General features: G+C 38.8%; 1 long non-coding RNA gene across 1 annotated transcript in view; it reads left to right on the forward strand.

Annotated features, from left to right (window-relative positions):
• Positions 1 to 25,647, forward strand: part of LOC132346721 (uncharacterized) — an 83,271-nt gene that overhangs the window by 55,151 nt on the left and 2,473 nt on the right. Inside the window, exon 2 of the long non-coding RNA XR_009496635.1 lies at positions 16,083 to 16,196. This is a non-coding gene — a long non-coding RNA (uncharacterized lncRNA). The remainder of the gene's footprint in view (positions 1 to 16,082; positions 16,197 to 25,647) is intronic.

Consider the following 25,647-nt stretch of genomic DNA (forward strand, 5'->3'; position numbering starts at 1 on the left):
CCAATGAGTCAACTCTTCGCATGAGGTGGCCAAAGTACTGGAGTTTCAGCTTCAGCAGCATTCCTTCCAAAGAACACCCAGGGCTGATCTCCTTTAGAATGGACTGGTTGGATCTCCTTGCAGTCCCAGGGGCTCTCAAGAGTCTTCTCCGACACCACTATGCATATTTTAGAGTCACAGTACACCACTGAGTTGGTGTTAAACTTCTTTACCACTGCCCTACCTGGAAAGCCCAGAATGCTGCTGCTTCTGCTGCTAAGTCACTTCAGTCATGTCCAACTCTGTGTGACCACATACCTTAGCAAATACTAATATCAGTGAGTGAATTTATGTATAATAATTTAATAAATGTTCTTTTAAGTAGTATTGATATTTTGTAATACTCAAAACAATATCTATTAGGATTTTATTAGCTTTTTTTAACAAAGGGGGAAAATGAGACCTAGACATCATACAACTTGCCTCCATTGTTGTGTAACCAAGTTTAAGACCCAGATTTTTATTCTCTGAGTTCTATCCTGATTGCTACATTGCACTGACTTGTGGAAGTATGTGGTAATCAGTATTGCCATTTTAGAAAACTATAGATCAAAAGGAAAAAAATGTCATTCTAAAGCCTTCTTGCTGGAGTTAAGATTGTTCTTAATGAGTAGAGGAAGGAAAGCATAGGCTCAGTAAACTGAAGTGTAGATTTTAAGTGTAGAGCATTTCTCCATGGAAGACTTGTCTATCACACACACACACACACACAAAATAATTTTATTTTCTAGGCCAACTAGAGGTCTAGGAAAGAAAACCTTGGAATCATATTTGAGGTAAACAGTGAGAAATGGTTCTAATCTATAAAATTTTAAGTGACCTTGCACTATCCCTCTGTGAGTCATATGATCCCACATAAGCCCTGATGGCAAAGTTGAGGGAAACTGAATAACTGCAGCTTGACACCAAGTTAAAGCAAATGAAGAATTTAAAAATCTTTAATTGGCTGGTTATTTCAAAAAATTGGTTACATTAAACTAAGAAAAGTTCTGCTTTAAACTCAGAAACCTTATCTTCATTATATATCAAATGTTGGGGACTCTTCTGTGACTGTGTTGGAAAAAAATATATACCTTAATGTTGGTGGAAATGGGGCTGTGATCAGAAAACATTGTTTCTGAGATAGATTTTTGTCAAGAATGACAAGTGAATCAGATTTTGCTTGAAGTGATCAATGAAGTCCTAGTGGTACAGTAAACAGTAAATACTAGTACAGTATGTTTATTCTATATTGTATTTATTGTTAGATTTATCCTGGAATCATTATACACATGTCCATACATATACATATATATTCACATATGTATCAGGTCTACAATATTTATCTGTTTCAATAAATATATTTGAATCCATATATATTTTATATATTCTATATGTAATATGCATTCAGATATATATTTTTCCTAGAAATCTTGCAGTCAAATATGAAAAGTAATTATTAAAATGTCTATATAAGACAACCTTCAGAATGGGAGAAAATAATAGCAAATGAAGCAACTGACAAACAACTAATCTCAAAAATATACAAGCAACTCCTGCAGCTCAATTCCAGAAAAATAAACGACCCAATCAAAAAATGAGCCAAAGAACTAAATAGACATTTCTCCAAAGACATACAGATGGCTAACAAACACATGAAAAGATGTTCAACATCACTCATTATCAGAGAAATGCAAATCAAAACCACCATGAGGTACCATTTCATGCCAGTCAGAATGGCTGCAATCCAAAAGTCTTTACAAGCAATAAATGCTGGAGAGGGTGTGGAGAAAAGGGAACCCTCTTACACTGTTGGTGGGAATGCAAACTAGTACAGCCACTATGGAGAACAGTGTGGATTCCTTAAAAAACTGGAAATAGAACTGCCTTATGACCCAGCAATCCCACTGCTGGGCATACACACTGAGGAAACCAGAATTGAAAGAGACGCGTGTACCCCGATGTTCATCACAGCACTGTTTATAATAGCCAGGACATGGAAGCAACCTAGATGTCCATCAGCAGATGAATGGATAAGAAAGCAGTGGTACATATACACAATGGAGTACTACTCAGCCATTAAAAAGAATACATTTGAATCAGTTCTAATGAGGTGGTTGAAACTGGAGCCGATTATACAGAGTGAAGTAAGCCAGAAAGAAAACACCAATATAGTATACTCACGTGTATATGTGGAATTTAGAAAGATGGTAATTATAACCATGTATGCGAGACAGCAAAAAAGACAGAAATGTATAGAACAGTCTTTTGGACTCTGTGGGAGAGGGAGAGGGTAGGATAATTTGGGAGAATGGCATTGAAACATGTGTAATATCATATAAGAAATGAATCACCAGTCCAGGTTTGATGCAGGATACAGGATGCTTGGGGCTGGTGCACTGGGATGACCCAGAGGGATGGTATGGGGAGGGAGGTGGGAGGGGGGTTCAGGATTGGGAACACATGTACACGCATGGCCTATTCATGTTGATGTATGGCAAAACCAATACAATATTGTAAAGTAATTAGCCTCCAATTAAAATAAATTTAAAAATGTCTATGTGAAAATGAAAGTGTTATGAAAACCATCAAAACATCTAAACATGCTCATATTACAGCATAACAAATTCATCTTTCACATATACATTACTTATTTTAAATTAATATTTATTTTTTTATTTTCCTGGAAATTTATTTTCAAGTTAAGTTTAATTTTTCTCCTCTGTATTATTCCTCAGCAGTATAGCAAATAGCTTGCCTTGGATTTAAGAACAAAATAATATGGACAGTATTCTGATTTGTGGATGAACTAGTTTGAGACAAAAATATTATTCTAGCATTTACTAATTTATGTGGTGAAGATTCTGCTAACACATCAGTGTTTGTGTCTCTTAAGATGAGAAATTAGGAGAATATTCATACAAAACAGTTTAAGGTATATAAAAAATCTACATAGTAAATTTGATACCTAAGTTACTTGATTGATAAAATGAAAAATAGCAAGGAAAATTATTATTTATATTTGAACCTACTAGAGAACCTAATTTCAAGTAGAGTGTTTACCAAGTCTTATTTGTCTGTTTTTTTTTGCTTTATGTTTGAATTTTAAGGATTTAACAAAGTTTTCCTAAACTGGGTAGGAAAGGGGGAGAGAGAAAGAGAGTGTTTATTGTAATAGCTAAATTACTAAAATAAGACAAGGGTCAGTGTTATTTAGATTACTACTAATTTTGTGGCAAAGCTTCTACTGACACATCAGTGTTTCTTTCTCTTAAGGTGAGAAATTAGGCTTCCTTGATGGCTCAGTCAGTAAAGAATCTGCCTGCTAGGCAGGAGACCTGGGTTTGATCCCTGGATGGAGAAGTTCACCTGTAGAAGGAAATGGCAACCCACTCCAGTATTCTTGCCTGGAAAATACCATGGACAGAAGAGTCTGGAAGGCTACAATCCATGGGATCACAAAGAGTCGGACACAACTAAGCAGCTAAGCCACCACATTAATTTTGTTAGCTAAGCAAATTCCAAAATACACAGCACTGAGTAAAATTACACCATATTCGGTTATGGAATATGAGAAATTTTTTGATCAAACAATATGAGAATTTCTATTGAATAATAAAAATCTTTTCAAAAATAATATATATTTGATGAACCATTTAATTTTTTACGATTTCCTCAATTTCTTATTTCTTTAAAGATTGACCTTTATTATTATTATTCCATGTTTTTGAAAAGTGTACCCTATTAATATTTTGCAATTGGATCTTTTGTAGTTATAGACTGAGATCCTAGTTTTCAAACTTACTTCTTAAAATATGACTTTCAAGTTAAAAATTTCTCTCCAACTGTTTCCTATACGTTTTATTAAAGTAGTTTAGTTCTAGGGACTTCACTGGTGACTCAGTGGTAAAGAATCTGCCTGCCAATGCAGGAGACTCAGAAGACATGGATTCAATCTCTGGGTCAAGAAGATCTCCTGGAGAAGGGAATGGCAACCCATGCTAGTATTTTTGCCTGTAGAATCCTGGGGACAGAGGATTATAGCAAGGCTACAGTCCATAGGGTCACAAAAAGTGTCATATATGACTTAGTAATTAAACAGCAAAAACAATTTAGTTATAATTATCTATAATCTCTTCTAAGCATTTTTTTTTTCTTTTGTGTGTGGATTTAAAACTGTTTTAAACTGTTTTTTGGAGCAGGCAATGGCACCCCACTCCAGTACTCTTGCCTGGAAAATCCCATGGATGGAAGGCCTGGTGGGCTGTAGTCCATGGGGTTGCTAAGAGTTGGACATGACTGAGCGACTTCACTTTCGCTTTCATGCATTGGAGAAGGAAATGGCAACCTACTCCAGTGTTCTTGCCTGGAGAATCCCAGGGACAGGGGAGCCTCGTGGGCTGCCGTGTATGGGGTCGCACAGAGTCAGACATGACTGAAGCAACTTAGCAGCAGCAGTAAACTGTTTTTAGAAATAAGATATTTTTGCACAACTGGAAATCTTCCTGTTGCTTTGCCAGTAATTTATAAAATAGAGCAGAGAAGTCACTGTCATTGAGGGAGTTAAAATGCTTCCCTTATATACCATGCTCCAGAAAGCATGAGGGTAACTTTTCTTTCAGAGGAAATCCATTTTGATGTATAAAATAGACAATGCTTTCTTTAATAGGTAAAATTGAAAGCAAGTGTTTTGGAAATTGGGCAACTTCTTTTTACTTCTAGTTTTGTGCTGTTTCAATTTTTTTCTGCTTTGTTCTTAAGGCCATAATTGGGGTGAAAAGTTAAGATCCGAAAAAACTTCTGGTGGTGTCGTTTTCATTTCTGACATTTTGTAGTTAAGTGATATAAATGATGTAAAATTCAGGGGAAGATGTCTTTGTCATGGTTCCAAGGCTGTGGAACTCTCTGTTCCTGCAGTTTTAAGGCTTAATATAAGAGCATTTAGGAAGAAATTCAAAAGAGAGTTATTCATCGGTATTTTGCATCTACTAAGCCAAGCTAATTCTTATTTTGGCTTAGACTTTGCCTATATAAAGACACAGGATTTACAAATCTAATTTATGTGGAAGTAAAATATATATCCATTTACAATGATATGTGTATATATACACACACACATATATATATGTGCATATCATATGTATATATTTATATATAATAAAGTAAGATATGTTTCAATATTTATACATTTCTAGTATAACACATTCAAATTTACAAAATATGATGCTCATTTAACTGGAATTGATAGAGTCTAGACTTTTAAATTGAAGGTGTATTTTCTTCTCTTAGATGTTCTTATTAGTATCAATGGATTCATATGGACCATGCTGATTAATAAGCAAAACAAACAGTTGAGAAGATGATCAATAAAATTATTTTCACTCTCTACTGAATTTGGATAAACTTCTATTATTTTTCATATTTATTTTGTTCAAAAACCAGTACAGAAATGTAATATGTTAAAAATTTTAGAGAGTAGTCATTTATTTTTGCTTAAAATAACAATGATCTCAGCAAACAAATACAAAAAGAAAACATGCCTCTTATCCTGCTTTAAGAGGCAGTGTAATGGCTGTGGTTTCCACAGATAGATAGATGTCCAAGTACAAATCCCAGCTTCACTGTTTACTAGATTTGAAGATTTGACTTTGATACTTAGGACTCATTTTTAATGCCTCAGTATCCTACACAGTAAAGCAGGGGTCTACCTCACAGGGATGAGGTTAGGAGTAAATAAGTTCATTTCTACAAAGCATTTGCAAAAAGCTACACCCAAAATAAGCACTCAATGAATATTAATGTTTATTACATTATTCATCTTTAAGGAGAAAATATATTCATTTGTTTATATACTCTTCAAATATAAATTAAGCTTCAGTGATCTAAGCATATTATTTGATACTGAGTATAAAGGCAGTTCAGTCTAGATTTAATTTTTTCCTAGTAAACTTTATCTGCATTAACTAGAAATATACATGAATGCATATAAATAAGCTGTAAGTATTTGAAGCCCCTTCATGAATTACTTTGGGACTTGCCTGGTGGCTCAGATGGTAAAGCATCTGCCTACAATGCAGGAGACCCGGGTTCAATCCCTGGGTCAGGAAGATCCTCTGGAGAAGGAAATGGCAGCCCACTTCAGTATTCTTGCCTGGAAAATCCCATGGACAGAGGAGACTGGTAGGCTATATAGTCCATGGGGTTGCAAAGAGTTGGACACCACTTCACTTCACTTCATGAATTACAGCCTTGTCATGGTGAAGGGGCTTGCATAACTCAATGAAGCTATGAGCCATGCCACGCAGTGCCATCATGTCTTGATGGGTCTAGAAGAGTTCTAACAAAACGTGGCCCATGAAAGAAGAATTAGCAAACCACTGCAGTATTCTTGCTGAAAGAACCCCATAAGCACTAGAAAAAGAAAAAAAAAGATACGGCACCTCAGAAAATGAGCTCCCCCCCCCCCCCCCCCGCCCAGGTCAGAAGGTTTCCAGTATGCTACTGGGGAAGAGTGGAGAGTGATTACAAATAGCTCAAGAAAAGAATGAAGTTTCTGGGCCCAAGCAGAAACAATGCTCAGTTGTGGATGTGTCTAATCGGGAAAGTAAAATCCAATGCTGTAAAGAACAGTACTGCATAGGAACCTGGAATGTTAGGTGAATGTATCAAGGTGAGTTGGATGTGATCAAGCAGGAGATGACAAGATTGAACATCAACATCTTAGGAATCAGTGAACTAAAATGGAAATGGAACAATTTAATTCAGATGGGCATTATATATATACTACTGTGGGTAAGATTCCTTTGGAAGAATCCCTTAGAAGAAAGAGTATCCCTCCTAGTCAACAAAAGAGTCTGAAATGCAGTACTTGGGTGCAATCTCTAAAATGACAGAATGATTTAAGTTTGTTTCAAGGCAAACCATTCAGCATCACAGTAATCCAAGTCTAATCCAGAGCCCCAACCTCTGATGCCAAAGAAGCTGAAGTTGAATGGTTCTATGAAGACCTACAAGACCTTCTAGAACTAACACCAAAAAAAAAAAAAGAAAAAAAAATGTCATTTTCATTATAGGGGATTGGAATGCAAAAGCAGGAAGTCAAAAGATACCTGAAGTAACAGACAAGTTTGGCCTTATTGTACAAAATGAAGCAGGGTAAAGGTTAACAGAGTTTTGTCAAGAGAACACACTGGTCATAACAAACACCCTTTTCCCACAATATGAGAGACATCTCTACACATGAATATCATTAAATGGTGAATACCAAAGTTAGATTGATTGTATTCTTTGCAGCCAAAGATGGAGAAGCTCTGTATGGTCAGAAGTAACAAGACACAGAGCTGAATGTGGCTTAGATCATGAGCTCTTCATTGCTTCAACTGAAGAACATGGGGAAAACTGCTTGGCCATTCAGGTATGACCTAAATGCAAATCTCTTAGGTTTATACAGTAGAGGTGACAAATAGTTTCGAGGGATTAGATCTAGTAAATAGAGTGCCTAAAAAACTATGGATGAAGTTTTATAACACTGTACAGGAGATAGTGACCAAAACCATCCCAAAGAAGAAGACATGCAAAAGGCAAAGTTATTGTCTTAGGACAATAGAAGTAGCTGAGGAATGAAGAGAAACCAGAGACAAAGGAGAAAGGAAAGGGTATACCCAACTGAATGCAGAGTTCCAGAGAATAGCATGGTCAGATAAGAAGGACTTCTTCAATTAACATTGCAAAGAAATAGAGGAAAACAATACAATAACAAAGACTAGAAGTCTCTTCAAGAAAATTGGAGATATCAAGGGAATATGTCATGCAAGGATTGGCACCATAAAGGACAGAAATGGCAAGGATCTAACAGAAGCAGAATACACTAAGAAGAGGTGCCAAGAATACTACACAGAAGAACTCTAGAAGAAAGGTCTTAATAACTCAGATAACCAGGATGATGTGGTCACTCACCTAAAGCCTGATATATTGGAGTGTGCAGTCAAGTGTGCCTTAGGAAGCATTACTGCAAATGGAGTTCATGGAGTTGATGGAATTCCAGCTGAGCTATTTAAAATCCTAAAACTTGATGACATTAAAGTGCTGCACTCCATAGGTCAGCAAATTTGGAAAACTCAGCTATGGCCACAGGACTGGAAAAGGTCAGTTTTCACTCCAGTCCCAAAGAAAGGCAATGCCAAAGAATCTTCAAAATACCATACAATTGCACTCATTTCAGATGCTATCAAGGTAATGCTCAAAATCCTTCAAGCTAAGCTTCAACAGTATATGTAAACTGAGAACTTCCAGATTTACAAGCTGGATTTAGAAAAGGCAGAGGAACCAGAGACCAAATTGCCAATATCCCTTGGATCATAGAAAAAGCAAGATAATTGTAAAAAAAAAATATATATATATATATATATTGCTTCATTGACTACACTAAACCTTTCGACAGTATCAGAAAAAAAAAAACCTGGAAATTTCTTAAATAGAATTCTTAAAGAGATTATCAGAAAATTCTTTAAGAGACTACTAGACCACCTTACCTCTCCTCTGAGAAAAATGTATGCAGATCAATAAGCAGCAATTAGAACTGGACATGGAACCGCTGACTGGTTCCAAATTTTGCAAGGAGTATGTCAGGGCTGTATAGTGTCATCCTGCTTATTTAACCTATATACAAAGTATATCATGAAGAATGCCAGGCTGAGTGAATCACAAGTTGAAGTCAAGATTGCTGGTAGAAATATCAACAACCTCAGATAGGGCAAAAGGTAGAAACAGTGACAGACTTTATTTTCTTGGGCTCCAAAATCACTGCAGACAATGATTTCAGCCATGAAATTAAAAAACACTTGCTCATTGGGAAAAAAGCTATGGCAAACCTAGTTGTTTTTGTTCAGTCACCCAGTCATGTCTGACTCTTTATGACCCAATGGACTGCAACACGCCAGGCCTCCCTGTCTCTCACCATCTCCCAGAGTTTGCCTAAGTTCTTTTTCATTGCATTGGTGATACCATCCAACCTCATTGCATTGGTGATACCATGCAGCCCTCTAATCCTCTGACGCCCTCTTCTCCTGCCCTCAATCTTTCCCAGCATCACGGGATTTTCCAGTGAGTCATCTGTTCGCATTAAACAACCAAAATACTGGAGCTTCAGCTTCAGCATCAATATTTCCAGTGAAAATTCAGGGTTGATCTCCCTTAAGATTGACTGGTTTGATCTTGCTGGTCAAAGGACTTTAAGGAGTCTTCTCCAGCACCATAGTTCGAAAGCATCAATTCTTTTGGGTTCTGTCTTCTTTATGGTCTAGTTCTCACAACCATACATAACCACTGGGAAGACCATAGCCTTGACTATATGGACCTTTGTCAGTAGTGTAGTGTCTCTGCTTTTCAATACACAGCCTAGGTTTGTCATCACTTATTTGCTGAGAAGCAGTGGTCTCCTGATATCATGGCTGCAGTCATAGTGCGCAGTGATGTTTTTGGAGCCCAAGAAGAGAAAATCTGTCACTACTCCCACCTTTTCTCCTTCTATTTGCCATGCAGTAATGGGGCTAGGTGCATGATCTTAATTTTTTTTTTTTTTATATTTATAGAATTGTTTTATAGGAAGTCCAAAAAGAGTACCTAGAAGAGCTTCTGTTAATCCTATCTTTCTTTTTTTGTTGGGATTTATATTATTATTTTTTTCTTTTTTTCTTTAATAGAAAATTATTTAATTAGTATACATGTGTTCCCCATCCTGAACCCTCCTCCCTCCTCCCTCCCCACACCATCCCTCTGGGTCGTCCCAGTGCACCAGCCCCAAGCATCCAGCATCGTGCATTGAACCTGGACTGGCATCTCGTTTCATACATGACGTTTCACATGTTTCAATGCCATTCTCCCAAATCTTCCCACCCTCTCCCTCTCCCACAGAGTCCATAAGACTGTTCTATACATCTGTGTCTCTTTTGCTGTCTCGTATACAGGGTTATCGTTACCATCTTTCTAAATTCCATATATATGCGTTAGTATACTGTATTGGTGTTTTTCCTTCTGGCTTACTTCACTCTGTATAATAGGCTCCAGTTTCATCCACCTCATTAGAACTGATCAAATGTATTCTTTTTAATGGCTGAGTAATACTCCATTGTGTATATGTACCACAGCTTGCTTATCCATTCATCTGCTGATGGACATCTAGGTTGCTTCCATGTCCTGGCTATTATAAACAGTGCTGTGATGAACATCGGGGTACACGCGTCTCTTTCAATTCTGGTTTCCTCAGTGTGTATGCCCAGCAGTGGGATTGCTGGGTCATAAGGCAGTTCTATTTCCAGTTTTTTAAGGAATCCACACTGTTCTCCATAGTGGCTGTACTAGTTTGCATTCCCACCAACAGTGTAAGAGGGTTCCCTTTTCTCCACACCCTCTCCAGCATTTATTATTTGTAGACTTTTGGATCGCAGCCATTCTGATTGGTGTGAAATGGTACCTCATAGTGGTTTTGATTTGCATTTCTCTGATAATGAGTGATGTTGAGCATCTTTTCATGTGTTTGTTAGCCATCTGTATGTCTTCTTTGGAGAAATGTCTAATTTTTTTAATATTTAATCTTAGGCCAGCTCTTTCACTCTCCTCCTTCACCATCACCAAGAGGTTCTTTCAGTTCAGTTCAGTTCAGTTCAGTTGCTCAGTCGTGTCCGACTCTTTGCGACCCATGAATTGCAGCACGCCAGGCCTCCCTGTCCATCACCAACTCCTGGAGTTCACTCAGACTCACGTCCATCAAGTCAGTGATGCCATCTAGCCATCTCATCCTCTGTCGTCCCCTTCTCTTCCTGCCCCCAATCCCTCCCAGCATCAGAGTATTTTCCAGTGAGTCAACTCTTCTCGTGAGGTGGCCAAAGTACTGGAGTTTCAGCTTTAGCATCATTCCTTCCAAAGAAATCCCAGGGCTGATCTCCTTCAGAATGGACTGGTTGGATCTCCTTGCAGTCCCAGGGACTCTCAAGAGTCTTCCCCAACACCACAGTTCAAAAGCATCAATTCTTCGGCGCTCAGCCTTCTTCACAGTCCAACTCTCACATCCATACATAACAACTGGAAAAACCATAGCCTTGACTAGAAGGACCTTTGTTGGCAAAGTAATGTCTCTGCTTTTGAATATGCTATCTAGGTTCTTTAGTTGCTCTAAAGATAAACCTAGACAGCATATTAAAAAGCAGAGATATCCCTTTGCCAACAGAAGTCTATAATAGTCAGAGCTATGTTTTTTCCAGTAGTCATGTACAGATGTGAGAGTTGGACCATAAAGAAGGCTGAACACTGTAGAATTGATACTTTCTAATTGTGGTGCTGAAGAAGACTCTTTAGAGTCCTTTGGACTGCAAGGATATCAAACCAGTCAGTCTTAAAGGACATCAACCCTGAATATTCACTGAAAGAACAGATGCTGAACCTGAAGCTCCAATACTTTGACCATCTGATGCAAAGAGCCAACTCATTGGAAAAGACCCTGATGCTGGGCAAGATTGAAGGCAAAAGGAGAAGAGGGCAACAGAGAATGAAATGGTTAGATAGCATCACTGACTCATTGGGCATGAATTTGAGAAAACTCTAGGAGATAGTGGAAGAAGAGGAAGCTAGCGTGTTGGCAGTCAGTGGGGTGGCAGAGAATTGGACACAACTTAGCACTGAACAACAATGAAGTATTTGAAGGTGCATAAAATAGCCAATATTGAAGTAACTGAAAAACTTTTGGTTTGAGGAGTGAGGTTATCATTGCACCTGAGGTTATCACTACACCCAGGAGCTGAGACTAATGCTCTATGCATCAGTGCTGTTACAGTGTCAGTACTGCTGTTTCTGGGGAGCCTGTAACAACAAAACCCTTGAATAATTTCTTTTAACTATCCATTCTTTATTCCCTCAAATTTCTCAGTTTCAGAATGGAACATCTTATTGGCTGAGGTAATGAACCTAAGCTTTAACAATCAAAGTATTAGGAATATACTATTATTTTCTGCTTAATTAGAACAGATAGAAATAAAAGTAGTATTTTTAAGATAGTGCTGGAGGTATAAATATAGAGGTGTGGGTTCTTTTGTGAACATCAAGAGTACATGAAATATTTCTAACTGGGACAAAGATCATTTCATATGAAGCAAGTATTGACCATATTACATATATAGTTGTGGAAGTGGATTCAAAAGGTGTGCTATGCAAGAGAGAGTGGGTTATCAAAGCAAGATTTAGATGCAAACTAGGCCTATAATTGAATATAGCTAGTGTGTGCCTATCATTGGAGAAGGAAATGGCAACCCACTCCAGTGTTCTTGCCTGGAGAATCTCAGGGATGGGGAAGCTTGGTGGGCTGACGTCTATGGGGTTGTACAGAGTCGGACACGACTGAAGCAACTTAGTAGCAGCAGCAGCAGCAGCAGCAGTGTGTGCCTATAATTGAATATAGCTAATTTCACTTGATCCAGATGTGGAGTGTGTGTGTGTGTGTGTGTGTGTGTGCATGCATACACTAAGGATGTGAGTATCTGTATGATGATGGTTGCACATGACATGTTAGCAAAACCAAAAAAAAAAAAATTTGTGTGTGCAGATAAAAGACAGGCTTTATCCTAAACTATTGAGAAGGTGTTAAAATTTTTATAGATGACACACATCAAAAGAGTTAAGTTAGTAGCATCATTCAGTTAGTAATTTGGAGAACAAATTTGAGCACAGAAGGATAGAGGAATAGTCCAAAGAAAGAGATGACACATCTACAAAAGACAGCAAATGAAAAAAATTAAAGGCAATTATAGTAAAAAAATATTTTCAGTTTTGGTTCATATGACTTTAATAATATATGCTAGCCATTAGAAAATCAGAAGCAGTCATAGGTTTGTGGTTTGGGAATCAACAGAATTGTGTCAATTAAGAAAGAAACAGAAAGACAAGCATGTTTCCAGAGAATGTTTAGTTTGGAAAATGTCGAGACTAGCTCAACAAGCAGGGTTTCTGAAAGCACGATACGCCAAGAGAATGAGAAACGAGACTAAGAATTCAGAGAAAAGCAAGGATCAGGGGACCAAGACTGCCAAGGTGAAGGTGCCGAAACTGAATCCAAGCAGCTTTATTATACTTTCAGCCGTGAATGAGAGAATATGCGGGGAGTTAAACTATAACTCATGTGCCCTTCAGGGCCAAAGAACAAAACGATCATTAACCATTGAGTAATTAGGAAACAGTAATCAATAACAAATCAGTAACTAAGACTAATATTCTTATCTATAGATTTTCCACTAGATATGTAACACATGTGACTCTGAGATGCCAGTTGAGAAACAGGATCATATCTTGTTTTCAAGATTATGAACTGTTCCCTCTGGACTTGTTCCAAGAGTCTCATGCCTTATAGCATCCAGTTTATCAATAATTATAAATTTTTCTTGCGGCCCTTGGGGCCTGCTTTTCTTTTATTCTTCCTATCTCCTACAGAAAATTTTGAGTTTAGATATTTATTGGCTAGAAAAGTTGCATATAGAGCTACAAAATAAAGAATAACTTCTTGCCTTAGAAAAACGCATGTTTATAAATCAGTAGCATGTGAGAGATCATTTAAATCCTCCTCCAGTTGACTGAACTCAGTGAGAATAGCGCTGGCAAGTGAGCCCAAAGGAGGCTGTCCTCAAAGGTCAGCTTCCCTCCTGTGCTGGCTCTCTTGGCTCAGTGCAGAGAATAGACATATTGAGAATGGCTTGTGACCGAGGACAAATGCAAATGGGCTTGCCCAGATACCCGCTTGACATCCAGATGAATAACTACCCATACAAACACCAATTACCTACTCTCTGAGGACACAATTTCAGAGTAATCCAAGGCTCTCCTTTTCCTCATTGTCTCCCATATCTGTGTACTAATTATCTATGACCACAGGACATCTAGAGGCCAGACATTTGTTATCCACAACAAACACTCATTTCCAGGAATCATAATCCTTCATCTGTGTTATTAATGTTACATCCTAGCTGGTCAGTCTGCAGACACTATTGCCAGTCAAGCAGTGTGTTTGTTCCTGCCCCTTCCCCTAGGGCAATTCAAATCATGTATCTTCCATTTAAAAAATCTCTCAGAGCTTTAAATCATATCTACATAAAGCCAAAGTCCTCAGTTTGTTCATTTATTTATTTATCAACTTATTTATTTTTGGTGGTCTATAAGCTGTCTACTTTTACAATATCAACAGGTACCATTCTCCTCCTTGTTACCTGCAGTTCAGCCACATTCTCTTTCTTTCTTTCTTTCCTCCAACTATTCTGATCTCTTTCTGCCTCAGTATCTCTAAGCTTGCTGATTGCTTTCTTCTCGGCATTCCCTCCCTGTGTGCTGATAAGGGTCACTTCTCATCCAGCTGGTCTGCGTTCAAATATCTCTTTCTTGACACATTTCTTTAAATCCTCTTCCAAAACAATCTCATCCCATTCCATTTACTCTGTTTTCTTCACTCTGGTTATTTTCTACATAGCACATCAGTATATGAAATAATATGCATTATATGTTTACTGGTTTAATGTATACTATACTCTGCATTGCTCACTGCTGAACACCAGAATTTACAACAATGCTTGAAACATAATAGGGACTTATTTAATATTTACCATGGTAAATGAATGCATGATAATCATCACAGATGCCTTATTGGCAGGCAGATTGAAGCTGAACCAGTGACTATTTGCTTGATGCTGTTTGATATGTATAATATCATATATGAAATGAGTCACCAGTCCAGGTTCGATGCACGATACTGGATGCTTGGGGCTGGTGCACTGGGATGACCCAGAGGGATGGTATGGGGAGGGAGGAGGGAGGAGGGTTCAGGATGGGGAATACATGTATACCTGTGGCAGATTCATTTTGATATATGGCAAAACCAATACAATATTGTAAAGTTAAATAAAATTGAAAAAAAAATAAACTCTATCATTTCAATAAATAATCCAAGAAAAAAAAATAAACATAAATAGACCACTATTTGAGTAGTTTTTTAAGGAAATAGTAATTAGAGAGTAACAAGAGCAGAGTATGCACTTGTTTTGATCTTGCTCTCTTCCAGACCTGACCACTCACTCTTTACTCCTGATTTGGTCAATATATTGTGTGATGTGCTTACAGTCTTGCACTTAACACACTTAACTTGAATCAGGAGTCCTATCTATCTATCTATTAGAATGACCTAAATAACAAATTATAACCAATAAATAAAAGCATATAATGTGATTATAACATATAATCTATATTTGTATCTGACAAGTTTCCTCTGAGTGGCTAAGATTGCATTTAAAAACAAAGAATTTAAAAAAAAATTACCTGAAATACTTTTACTTTATGATCATACTAACTGCTTTGATGATCTATTAATTTATAGTTTAAAAGGGAGCACGGGATTAAGAATATAAAATGGAATCAGGTTTAGGAATGTAAAATGATGGAGGATACAGAGATCACCAGAGTCTGTGATTTGCACTCTGTTTACTGCTTCCTGAAGTGGATTTCCTACATGTGTTCTCTTGTATTCAAAACGTTCTTGTGTCAGTTATCATCATGTAGCCACTGGAATACTCCCAGGAGAGAGATGATATTTTCTAACCTTGATGTGTGGGCCTTCATAAGGAAGCAGATGTGTCTGTTTAATGTGTAATATTTAGGACTAGAGTCAGTTCAAATTACTGATGAATCTATTTTCTAAAGACAGTAGTACACATTTTTGTTGCAGAGAATCGTTGAAAATATGTTCTTACAGAAGGAAGAAAATAAAAAACTACTAACCATGAAATAAGGTATTTTGAATGTGCATTTCAGAGCACTGTAGATAATGAGTTCAGATTGGAAAAACTCTGAAGGTTCAGTGCACATAGCTAAGAGAAAGTATCTGAATGTTTACAGGATTTTAAGCAGAGTTATCAATATTTTGACCTTCTCCTATGAAGCAGAATTATTCTCACCCCAAATTATATTTTCATATCTGATTTTGGTCTTGGAGTAGCAGTTGTCTTCTAATTAATTGGGCATTGAACAATCTTAATTTGCAGGTAACTACCCCACGTCCAAGGAGCCGTGGCTGCGTGGGCGCAGGAGGGCCTAGAGGAGCTATCCCACGTTGAAAGTCAGGAATGGCGGCAGTGAGGAGATACCCCTCATCCAAGGTAAGGAGCAATGGCTGCACTTTGCTGGCACAGCCGTGAAGAGATACCCCACACCCAAGGTAAGAGAAACCCAAGTAAAACAGTAGGTATTGCAAGAGGGCATCAGAGAGCAAACACACTGAAACCATACTCACAGAAAACTAGTCAATCTAATCACACTAGGACCACAGCCTTGTCTAACTCAGTGAAACTAAGCCATGCCCGTGGGGCAACCCAAGATGGGGGGTCATGGTGGAGAGATCTGAAAGAATGTGGTCCGCTGGATGAGGGAATGGTAAACCACTTCAGTATTCTTGCCTTGAGAACCCCATGAACAGTATGAAAAGGCAAAATGATAGAATACTGAAAGAGAAACTCCCCAGGTCAGTAGGTACCCAATATGCTACTGGAGATCAGTGGAGAAATAACTCCAGAAAGAATGAAGGGATGAAACCAAAGCAAAAAGAACACCCAGCTGTGGATGTGACTGGTGATAGAAGCAAGGTCCGATGCTGTAAAGAGCAATATTGCATAGGAACCTGGAATGTCAGGTCCATGAATCAAGGCAAATTGGAAGGGGTCAAACAAGAGATGGCAAGAGTGAATGTCGACATTCTAGGAATCAGTGAACTGAAATGGACTGGAATGGGTGAATTTAATTCAGATGACCATTATATCTACTACTGTAGGCAGGAATCCCTCAGAAGAAATGGAGTGGCCATCTTGGTAAACAAAAGAGTCCTAAATGCAGTATTTGGATGCAATCTCAAAAACCATAGAATGATCTCTATTCGTTTCCAAGGCAAAACATTCAATATCACAGTAATCCAAGTCTATGCCCCAACCAGTAACGCTGAAGAAGCTGAAGTTGAACGGTTCTATGAAGACCTACAAGACCTTTTAGAAATAACACCCACAAAAGATGCCCTTTCCTTATAGGGGACTGGAATGCAAAAGTAGGAAGTCAAGAAACACCTGGAGTAACAGGCAAATTTGGCCTTGGAATATGGAATGAAGCAGGGCAAAAAATAATAGAGTTTTGCCAAGAGAATGCACTGGTCACAGCAAACACCCTCTTCCAACAACACAAGAGAAGACTCTATACATGGACATCACCAGATGGTCAACAACAAGCAAACAGCAAACAACAGCAAAAACAAGACCAGGAGCTGACTGTGGCTCAGATCATGAACCCCTTATTGCCAAATTCAGATTTAAATTGAAGAAAGTAGGGAAAACCACTAGACCATTCAGGTATGACCTAAATCAAATCCCTTATGATTATACAGTGGAAGTGAGAAATAGATTTAAGGGGCTAGATCTGATAGATAGAGTGCCTGATGAACTATGGATTGAGGTTCGTGACATTGTACAGGAGACAGGGATCAAGACCATCCCCATGGAAAAGAAATGCAAAAAAGCAAAATAGCTGCCTGAGGAGGCCTTACAAATAGCTGTGAAAAGAAGAGAAGTGAAAAGCAAAGGAGAAAAGGAAAGATATAAACATCTGAATGCAGAGTTCCAAAGAATAGCAAGAAGAAATAAGAAAGCCTTCTTTAGCGATCAATGCAAAGAAATAGAGGAAAACAACAGAATGGGAAAGACTAGGGATCTCTTCAAGAAAATCAGAGATACCAAAGGAACATTTCATGCAAACATGGGCTCGATAAAGGACAGAAATGGTATGGACCTAACAGAAGCAGAAGATATTAAGAAGAGATGGCAAGAATACACAGAAGTACTATACAAAAAAAGATCTTCACCACCCAGATAATCACAATGGTGTGATCACTGACCTAGAGCCAGATATCCTGGAATGTGAAGTAAAGTGGGCCTTAGAAAGCATCACTATGAACAAAGCTAGTGGAGGTGATGGAATTCCAGTTGAGCTATTCCAAATCCTGAAAGATGATGCAGTGATGCTGTACTCAATATGCCAGCAAACTTGGAAAACTCAGCAGTGGCCACAAGACTGGAAAAGGTCAGTTTTCATTACAATCCCAAAGAAAGGCCATGCCAAAGAATGCTCAAACTACCACACAATTGCACTCATCTCACACGCTAGTAAAGTAATGCTCAAAATTCTCCAGGCTTCAGCAATATGTGAACCGTGAACTTCCTGAGGTTCAGGCTGGTTTTAGAAAAGGCAGAGGAACCAGAGATCAAATTGCCAACATCTGCTGGATCATGGAAAAAGCAAGAGAATTCCAGAAAAGCATCTATTTCTGCTTTATTGACTATGCCAAAGCCTTTGACTGTGTGGATCACAATAAACTGTGGGAAATTCTTCAAGAGATGGGAATACCAGACTTCTCAAGCTGCCTCTTGAGAAATTTGTATGCATGTCAGGAAGCAACAGTTAGAACTGGATATGGAACAACAGACTGGTTCCAAATAGGAAAATGAGTTCTTCAAGGCTGTATATTGTCACCCTGTTTATTTAACTTATATGCAAAGTACATCCTGAGAAACGCTGGACTGGAAGAAACACAAGCTGGAATCAAGATTGCCGGGAGAAATATCAATAACCTCAGATATGCAGATGAAATCACCCTTATGGCAGAAAGTGAAGAGGAACTCAAAAGCCTCTTGATGAAAGTGAAAGTGGAGAGTGAAAAAGTTGGCTTAAAGCTCAACATTCAGAAAACGAAGAATATGGCATCCGGTCCCATCACTTCATGGGAAATAGATGGGGAAACAGTGGAAACAGTGTCAGACTTTATTTTTCTGGGCTCCAAAATCACTACAGATGGTGACTGCAGCCATGAAATTAAAAGACGCTTACTCCTTGGAAGGAAAGTTATGACCAACCTAGATAGCATATTCAAAAGCAGAGACATTACTTTGCCAACAAAGGTCTGGCTAGTTAAGGCTATAGTTCTTCCTGTGGTCATGTATGGATGTAAGAGTTGGACTGTGAAGAAGACTGAGCACCGAAGACTTGATGCTTTTGAAGTGTGGTGTTGGAGAAGACTCTTGAGAGTCCCTTGGACTGCAAGGAGATCCAACCAGTCCATTCTGAATGAGATCAGCCCTGGGATTTCTTTGGAAGGAATGATGCTAAAGCTGAAACTCCAGTACTTTGGTCACCTCATGAGAAGAGTTGACTCATTGGAAAAGACTCTGATGCTGGGAGGGATTCGGGGCAGGAGGAGAAGGGGACGACAGAGGATGAGATGGCTGAATGGCATCACTGACTCGATGCATGTGAGTCTGAGTGAACTCCGGGAGTTGATGATGGACAGGGAGGCCTGGCGTGCTGCGATTCATGGGGTTGCAAAGAGTCGGACACGACTGAGTGACTGATCTGATCTGATTAATATTTGTGACCTGAAACAGACTGCCAGACATTTTTCCACTGAAGATGAGTTTATTCAGGATCAGCAGAGAATGGTAGTTTGGGGCCAATAACCATGATGACCCATGTGCAAGGCCCCCTGTGGCAACAGAAGGAGAACAGTTTTCTTGGGAGGTAGAGAAAGCTGTAAGTTCTAGTAAACAGTGTGTATTCTGATGCTCATGCTATCTGAGTCTTTGTGACCCCTTGGATTGTAGCCCGCCAGAGTCCTCTGTTCATGGAATTCTTCCAGCAAGAATACTGAAGTACTGTAGTAGGTTGACATTTCCTCCAGAGGATCTTTCCCGCTCAAGGATTGAACCACCTTCTCTTAGGTCTCCTGCATTGGTGCGTGGATTCTTTATACCTCTAGCGCCACCTGGAGTCCATGGCTTTTCACTGGCTGTGTGTCAGCCAGGTAAGAAGAGTGTTTCTTTTCCCTGTTGGACTTTTGAGTTCATTGAGGGTTCCCTGTTCTGGTCTCCCAAGTTGAATTGAAGTTTCTGTTTATTAATGTTTTACATTTTCTTCTTTTGATCAAGTTCTCTCTGGTAAACCTTGCCAATTAAGTGTCAGGTGTTCTCGTTTCAGCTCCTTTCTCTCCTTCAAAAGGGAAGGACCACAGATTGTAAACCTGTTAAGATCATGTTCAGGTGACAAGGAGGGGCAGGGAAGAAAACTTTCAGGCACTTTCTAACTAATGCTCAAGATCATAGACATTGGAAATCATCTGAATGGTTATGTTGTTATCAGTGATTAGGTGAGAATCATCCAGCTAGTCTTGGGAAAGCTGTCTCCTCTGATGTCACTAGTTTCCATTTGAGAAATATTTATTTTTCGGTTACCAGATGATATGCAGGTCTAGGCAGGGCTTGTGCTTTCTTTAGTTGTGTGATGAGAATCCAAGATTCTGTTTCTCAGAGTTGAGTGGCACAAGGTTCTGTTAGCTGTACTTGATAAGGGCTTTTTCAACAGGGTTGAAAGAAGTTCTTCTTGAGGGTTTTTTTTTTTTTTTTTCCAATAGATAAAATCTCCAGATTGTAAGGTATGAAGCTTAAGACCTTCATCTACTGAGGATAAATTCTGAAAATATTGCTCTACCAAAACATGGTTATTTGTTTTATAAACAATTAGGTCTTTGCGGTATTGGAGTATCTCTCATTTTGTTAGTGTGAGTCAAAAAAACCCGGTGCCAAGTACATTGAGTATCCTCTGTCTCAAAGAATGAGTATTTATGAGTTTAAAAAAGTGTAGATTTAAGATTTAGAAGAGCCAACAGCAATAATTTTGATTAATTTGGAGGGCTTCTACAAAGTATTTCAAATGAGTTTTAATAATGTCATTATTGCATTAGGCTAAAGCAGAGGATTTAGAATGGTTGGCACAGTGAAAGTGTTGTAAAACTGGCCAAACAGTGCAGATTGGTCGAAGCATCCTGGCCAGTGAACTGGGTTCCTTGATAACTGTGGACTTTGAGAGGAGTTCCCCAAGTAGGAATAATCTTTACCAATAGGACCTTAGCCACAGAAGAAGCAGTAGTCTATCTACTACAAGGGAAGGCTTCAGTCCAAGGTGAAAACACAGAGTGTGACTAAAACATATTTGTGTCCATTAGACAAAGGAAGTTGTGTAAATACATTTACCAGAACTTCAGTGGTCCAGTAAGCATTTTAAATGCCTGGAAGCTGTTTTCCCTGGTTGTACTTCAGACAAGTGGACAAGTGACATAGGCAATATTTGCAGCCTTGATAATGTTTCCCAACCAATATTGCTTTATGAAGGCTACCATTTTGTCAGTAGACTGATTATTTGATGCATGTACAAGTGGTTAAGAGTGGGAATTGTAGTCTCTGGTAAGACTGGGTTGTTATTTGGTCCAAACCAGAGCTTTCTCTATCATATCAATAGTTGTTGAATTCCCAGTCTTGGTTTTCCTTTTCTGAGGCCAATCGTTGGGCTTCTTTAGCCAGTGTTTCTAAATTATTATTTGGGGAAGTAGCCCTTTGGACCATGACAGAGGTTTTGCTACTGTTGATCCCTTTAAAAGTAGCATTCCTTGCAGAAATATTAGCAAGATGATTACCCCTAGTTCTTGTAGAATCAAATTTAGAATGCTCTTGAATCTTAATCGTAGCTAAAGCAGTTGTTAAAAGTATTGCATTCAATAAATCCTGAACATTGGGGCCATTTTTAATTGTATTTCCCCTGGAAATAAGAAAGACTTATTGCTTCCACAATATTCCAAAATCATAAGCTACTCTAAAAGCATATTGACTATCAGTATGACTATTCGCAATTTTGATCTTGGCTAAAATGTAAGCTCATATAAGAGTATATTTTAACCTGTTGTGATGAAGTAGTATTTCATAGAGATACTTTCTTAAAAACACCAAAAGGAGGTATAATAGCATCCTCAGGACACTATTTACTATTGTCACTTTAAATAAGAAGTGTCATTCATTTTTCAAAAGGTTTTTTGTCATGAGGATCTGATGTCACCATGAAGGGATTTAGTGCTTCTCTAGATATGAGGAGATGTAAGGATTGAGATCATAAAATCTCTTCCTAAAAACATCCAACTATCTAAAGACCCGTCCAACCAGATTCCCTGGAGTACAGAGTGCCTCACTCCACCTTGAACTCCCTTAAGGGTTATTGAAGGTTAACAGCTATAGCAGCATAGGGTTCAGTCTCCGTAGAGACAGATGGCAAATGTCACTGTTGCTATGTTGTTGGCAATGCTCTTGTTAAGTGCCAATTTGTAGTTGACAAGGAAATGGTTGTAATGTCTCTAAGGTAAGGGGTGTACCCTCATGCCATACAGTCCAGTTGCTGCCTGTAATATCCTATGGGTTGATACTGGTCCTTGTGTTTTTGGATGAGTACCCCAAAGGCAATCCTTTCCTTTTCACTTACAAACAGGAAAACAGGGAATCGACTATTGCGATGCCAGAGGGCAAGTGAATTAATCTGACTCTCCTTTAAGGCCTTGAAGTCTCTGTCATCTTGTTTTTTCCTACAAAATTGGGATGGGGTTATTATTGTTGAGTAAATATATAGAGGTTTGCCCATAAGAGAGAAATTTGGAATCCAGTTTCAGCAGTAACCAACAGGCCTAAGAAAATCTCACAGCTGTCACTTAGTTTTGGGGTTTTAGGACACCGTGAAATCTGTCTGGATGTAGGTGTAGCCCTTGTTCTGATATCTGATGCCCTAAATATTGAACCTGAGTTTGGAAAGATTATATAGTTCTCTTGGTGTCCTTACATCCCTTTAAGACTAAAAGCTTTAGCAACAGGATGCTGTCTTCTTGTGAGGAAGCTTGAGAAAGAGAGCAAAGAAGTAAATCATCCACATATTGCAACAAAGTAAAACCTGTAGGGACCTTCAGGTCATTAAGATCAACCTTCAGGATTTTCAAGAAATAAGGACTATTTCTTATTTTCTTAATTCAAAATTCTTATTCTTAATTCAAGAAATATTCTTATTCAAGAAATAAGGACTATCAGTACAACACTGAGGTATTACTGTTCAGGTGAATTTATTTTCTTCCAAAGTGAAGGCAAAATGGCTATTGAATATCTTCATCAACTGGAATACTAAAGGGTCTACGACATATATCAGTTAGAGTAGAGAATTTGATCTGCCTCTTGAGAAACCTCCTGAGGTCCTCAGCAATATGAGAACCTCCTGAGGTTCAAGCTGGTTTTAGAAAAGGCAGAGGAACCAGAGATCAAATTGCCAACATTCGCTGGATCATGGAAAAAGCAAGAGAGTTCCAGAAAAACATCTATTTCTGCTTTATTGACTATGCCAAAGCCTTTGACTGTGTGGATCACAATAAACTGTGGGAAATTCTTCAAGAGATGGGAATACCAGACCACCTGACCTGCCTCTTGAGAAATCTGTATGCAGGTCAGGAAGCAACAGTTAGAACTGGACATGGAACAACAGACTGGTTCCAAATAGGAAAAGGAGTACATCAAGGCTGTATATTGTCACCCTGCTTATTTAACTTATATGCAGAGTACATCCTGAGAAATGCTAGACTGGAAGAAACACAAGCTGGAATCAAGATTGCCGGGAGAAATATCAATAACCTCAGATATGCAGATGACACCACCCTTATGGCAGAAAGTGAAGAGGAACTAAAAAGCCTCTTGATGAAGGTGAAAGAGGAGAGTGAAAAAGTTGGCTTAAAGCTCAACATTCAGAAAATGAAAATCATGGCATCCAGTCCCATCACTTCATGGGAAATAGATGGGGAAACAGTGTCAGACTTTATTTTTCTGGGCTCCAAAATCACTGCAGATGGTGACTGCAGCCATGAAATTAAAAGACGCTTACTCCTTGAAAGGAAAGTTATGACCAACCTAGATAGCATATTCAAAAGCAGAGACATTACTTTGCCAACAAAGGTCCGGGTAGTCAAGGCTATGGTTTTTCCTGTGGTCATGTATGGATGTGAGAGTTGGACTGTGAAGAAGGCTGAGCACCGAAGAATTGATGCTTTAGAACTGTGGTGTTGGAGAAGACTCTTGAGAGTCCCTTGGACTGCAAGGAGATCCAACCAGTCCACTCTGAAGGAGATCAGCCCTGGGATTTCTTTGGAAGGAATGATGCTAAAGCTGAAGCTCCAGTACTTTGGCCACCTCATGTGAAGAGTTGACTCATTGGAAAAGACTCTGATGCTGGGAGGGATTGGGGGCAGGAGGAGAAGGGGACGACAGAGGATGAGATGGCTGGATGACATCACTGACTCAATGGACGTGAGTCTGAGTGAACTTCGGGAGTTGGTGATAGACAGGGAGGCCTGGCGTGCTGCAATTCATGGGGTTGCAAAGAGTCGGACACGACTGAGCGACTGAACTGAGAGGAACTAAGGAAAAACAGTGAGTACATATCTCAACGGGAGGGCCTAAACAAAGGGGAATAGATTGGAGGACAGGAACCTCTTGAAGATCATTAGAGATTCCCACTATTGGAACTGTTTTAGTACTGCAGAGCAGGAGCTTTGTCATAGTAGCAGGGTTGAGCACTAAGAGTGTGGCTCCAGTGTCAATTAGGACTAGAAGAGATTCCTCCCCAGTATGGAGAAAAATTTCCCTAGTTGATCAAGAGGAAGAATTGGTAATTCCTTATAGTTCCTTATAACTCCATCATTAGGGAGGACTCTGGAAAGTCCAGCTAGAGAGCTGAAGGTGCCTCAAGCACTAAAAATTGTTAAGATATCCTTTCTAATGTTTCAGTTCCTTGCAATACTAGAAGAAATGAGATGAGATTCGGTTTTGTCTCAAAATCTTCATTTGCTGGGGCTTAAGATTAAGAAGTTTGAGACTTCCATGCAGTGGATATGAATCTGCCTACCAGTGCAGGGTACACAGGTTAGACCCCTGGTCCACGAAGATTCCACATGCCATGGAGCAACTAAGCCTGTGCATCACATCTGCAGAGCCCATGCATCACATCTACTGAGCCCACATTCTAACGAACCACAACTCCTGAGACCCTGTGCCACAACCACTGAAGCCTGTGTGCCTAGAGCCTGTGCTCCACAAGAGAAGCTACTACAATGAAAAGCGCATCAACGGCAAGTAGAGTGGCCCCCACTTGCCTCAACTAGGGAAATCCTGCATGCAGCAATGAAGACCCAGCACAGCCAAAAAAAATAATAATAAAAAAATTGGCACTTTATGCATTTAAAAAAAATTAGAAAAAAATTAAAGATTAAGAAGTTTGATGGTCTTTCTGTAATCACAAGTGACTCATCTAGAGTGCAAGAGAACTGTTTTGCCTGATTACCTAAATGCAGACTAGTTTCCCATTCTATTCTGGCCCTTTTTACTAGAAGGGAAAGGTCCCAGTTCAGCCCCATTAATAATATACAGTTAAATCTACTCAAGTGGAATCAACATCTGAAGGAAGACTAGAATTTCCTTTTCAAACATTCTGAAGTTGATTGTAAAAATTATAAACAACTTCATCAGATTTGTGTGTGCACACTTGAGTTCCATTCTAATCAACAAACTTTGGAAAAGCCTTAAGAACTGCTGAGTGAAATTGCCTAGCTATTGCCTGAATGTGATTATATAATAAGTTAGTAAACTTGCCTCCCAGTTGTAATTCTAAAGACCT

The sequence above is a fragment of the Bos taurus genome, chromosome 12 (assembly GCF_002263795.3).
Source record: "Bos taurus isolate L1 Dominette 01449 registration number 42190680 breed Hereford chromosome 12, ARS-UCD2.0, whole genome shotgun sequence".
Lineage (NCBI taxonomy): Eukaryota > Metazoa > Chordata > Mammalia > Artiodactyla > Bovidae > Bos > Bos taurus.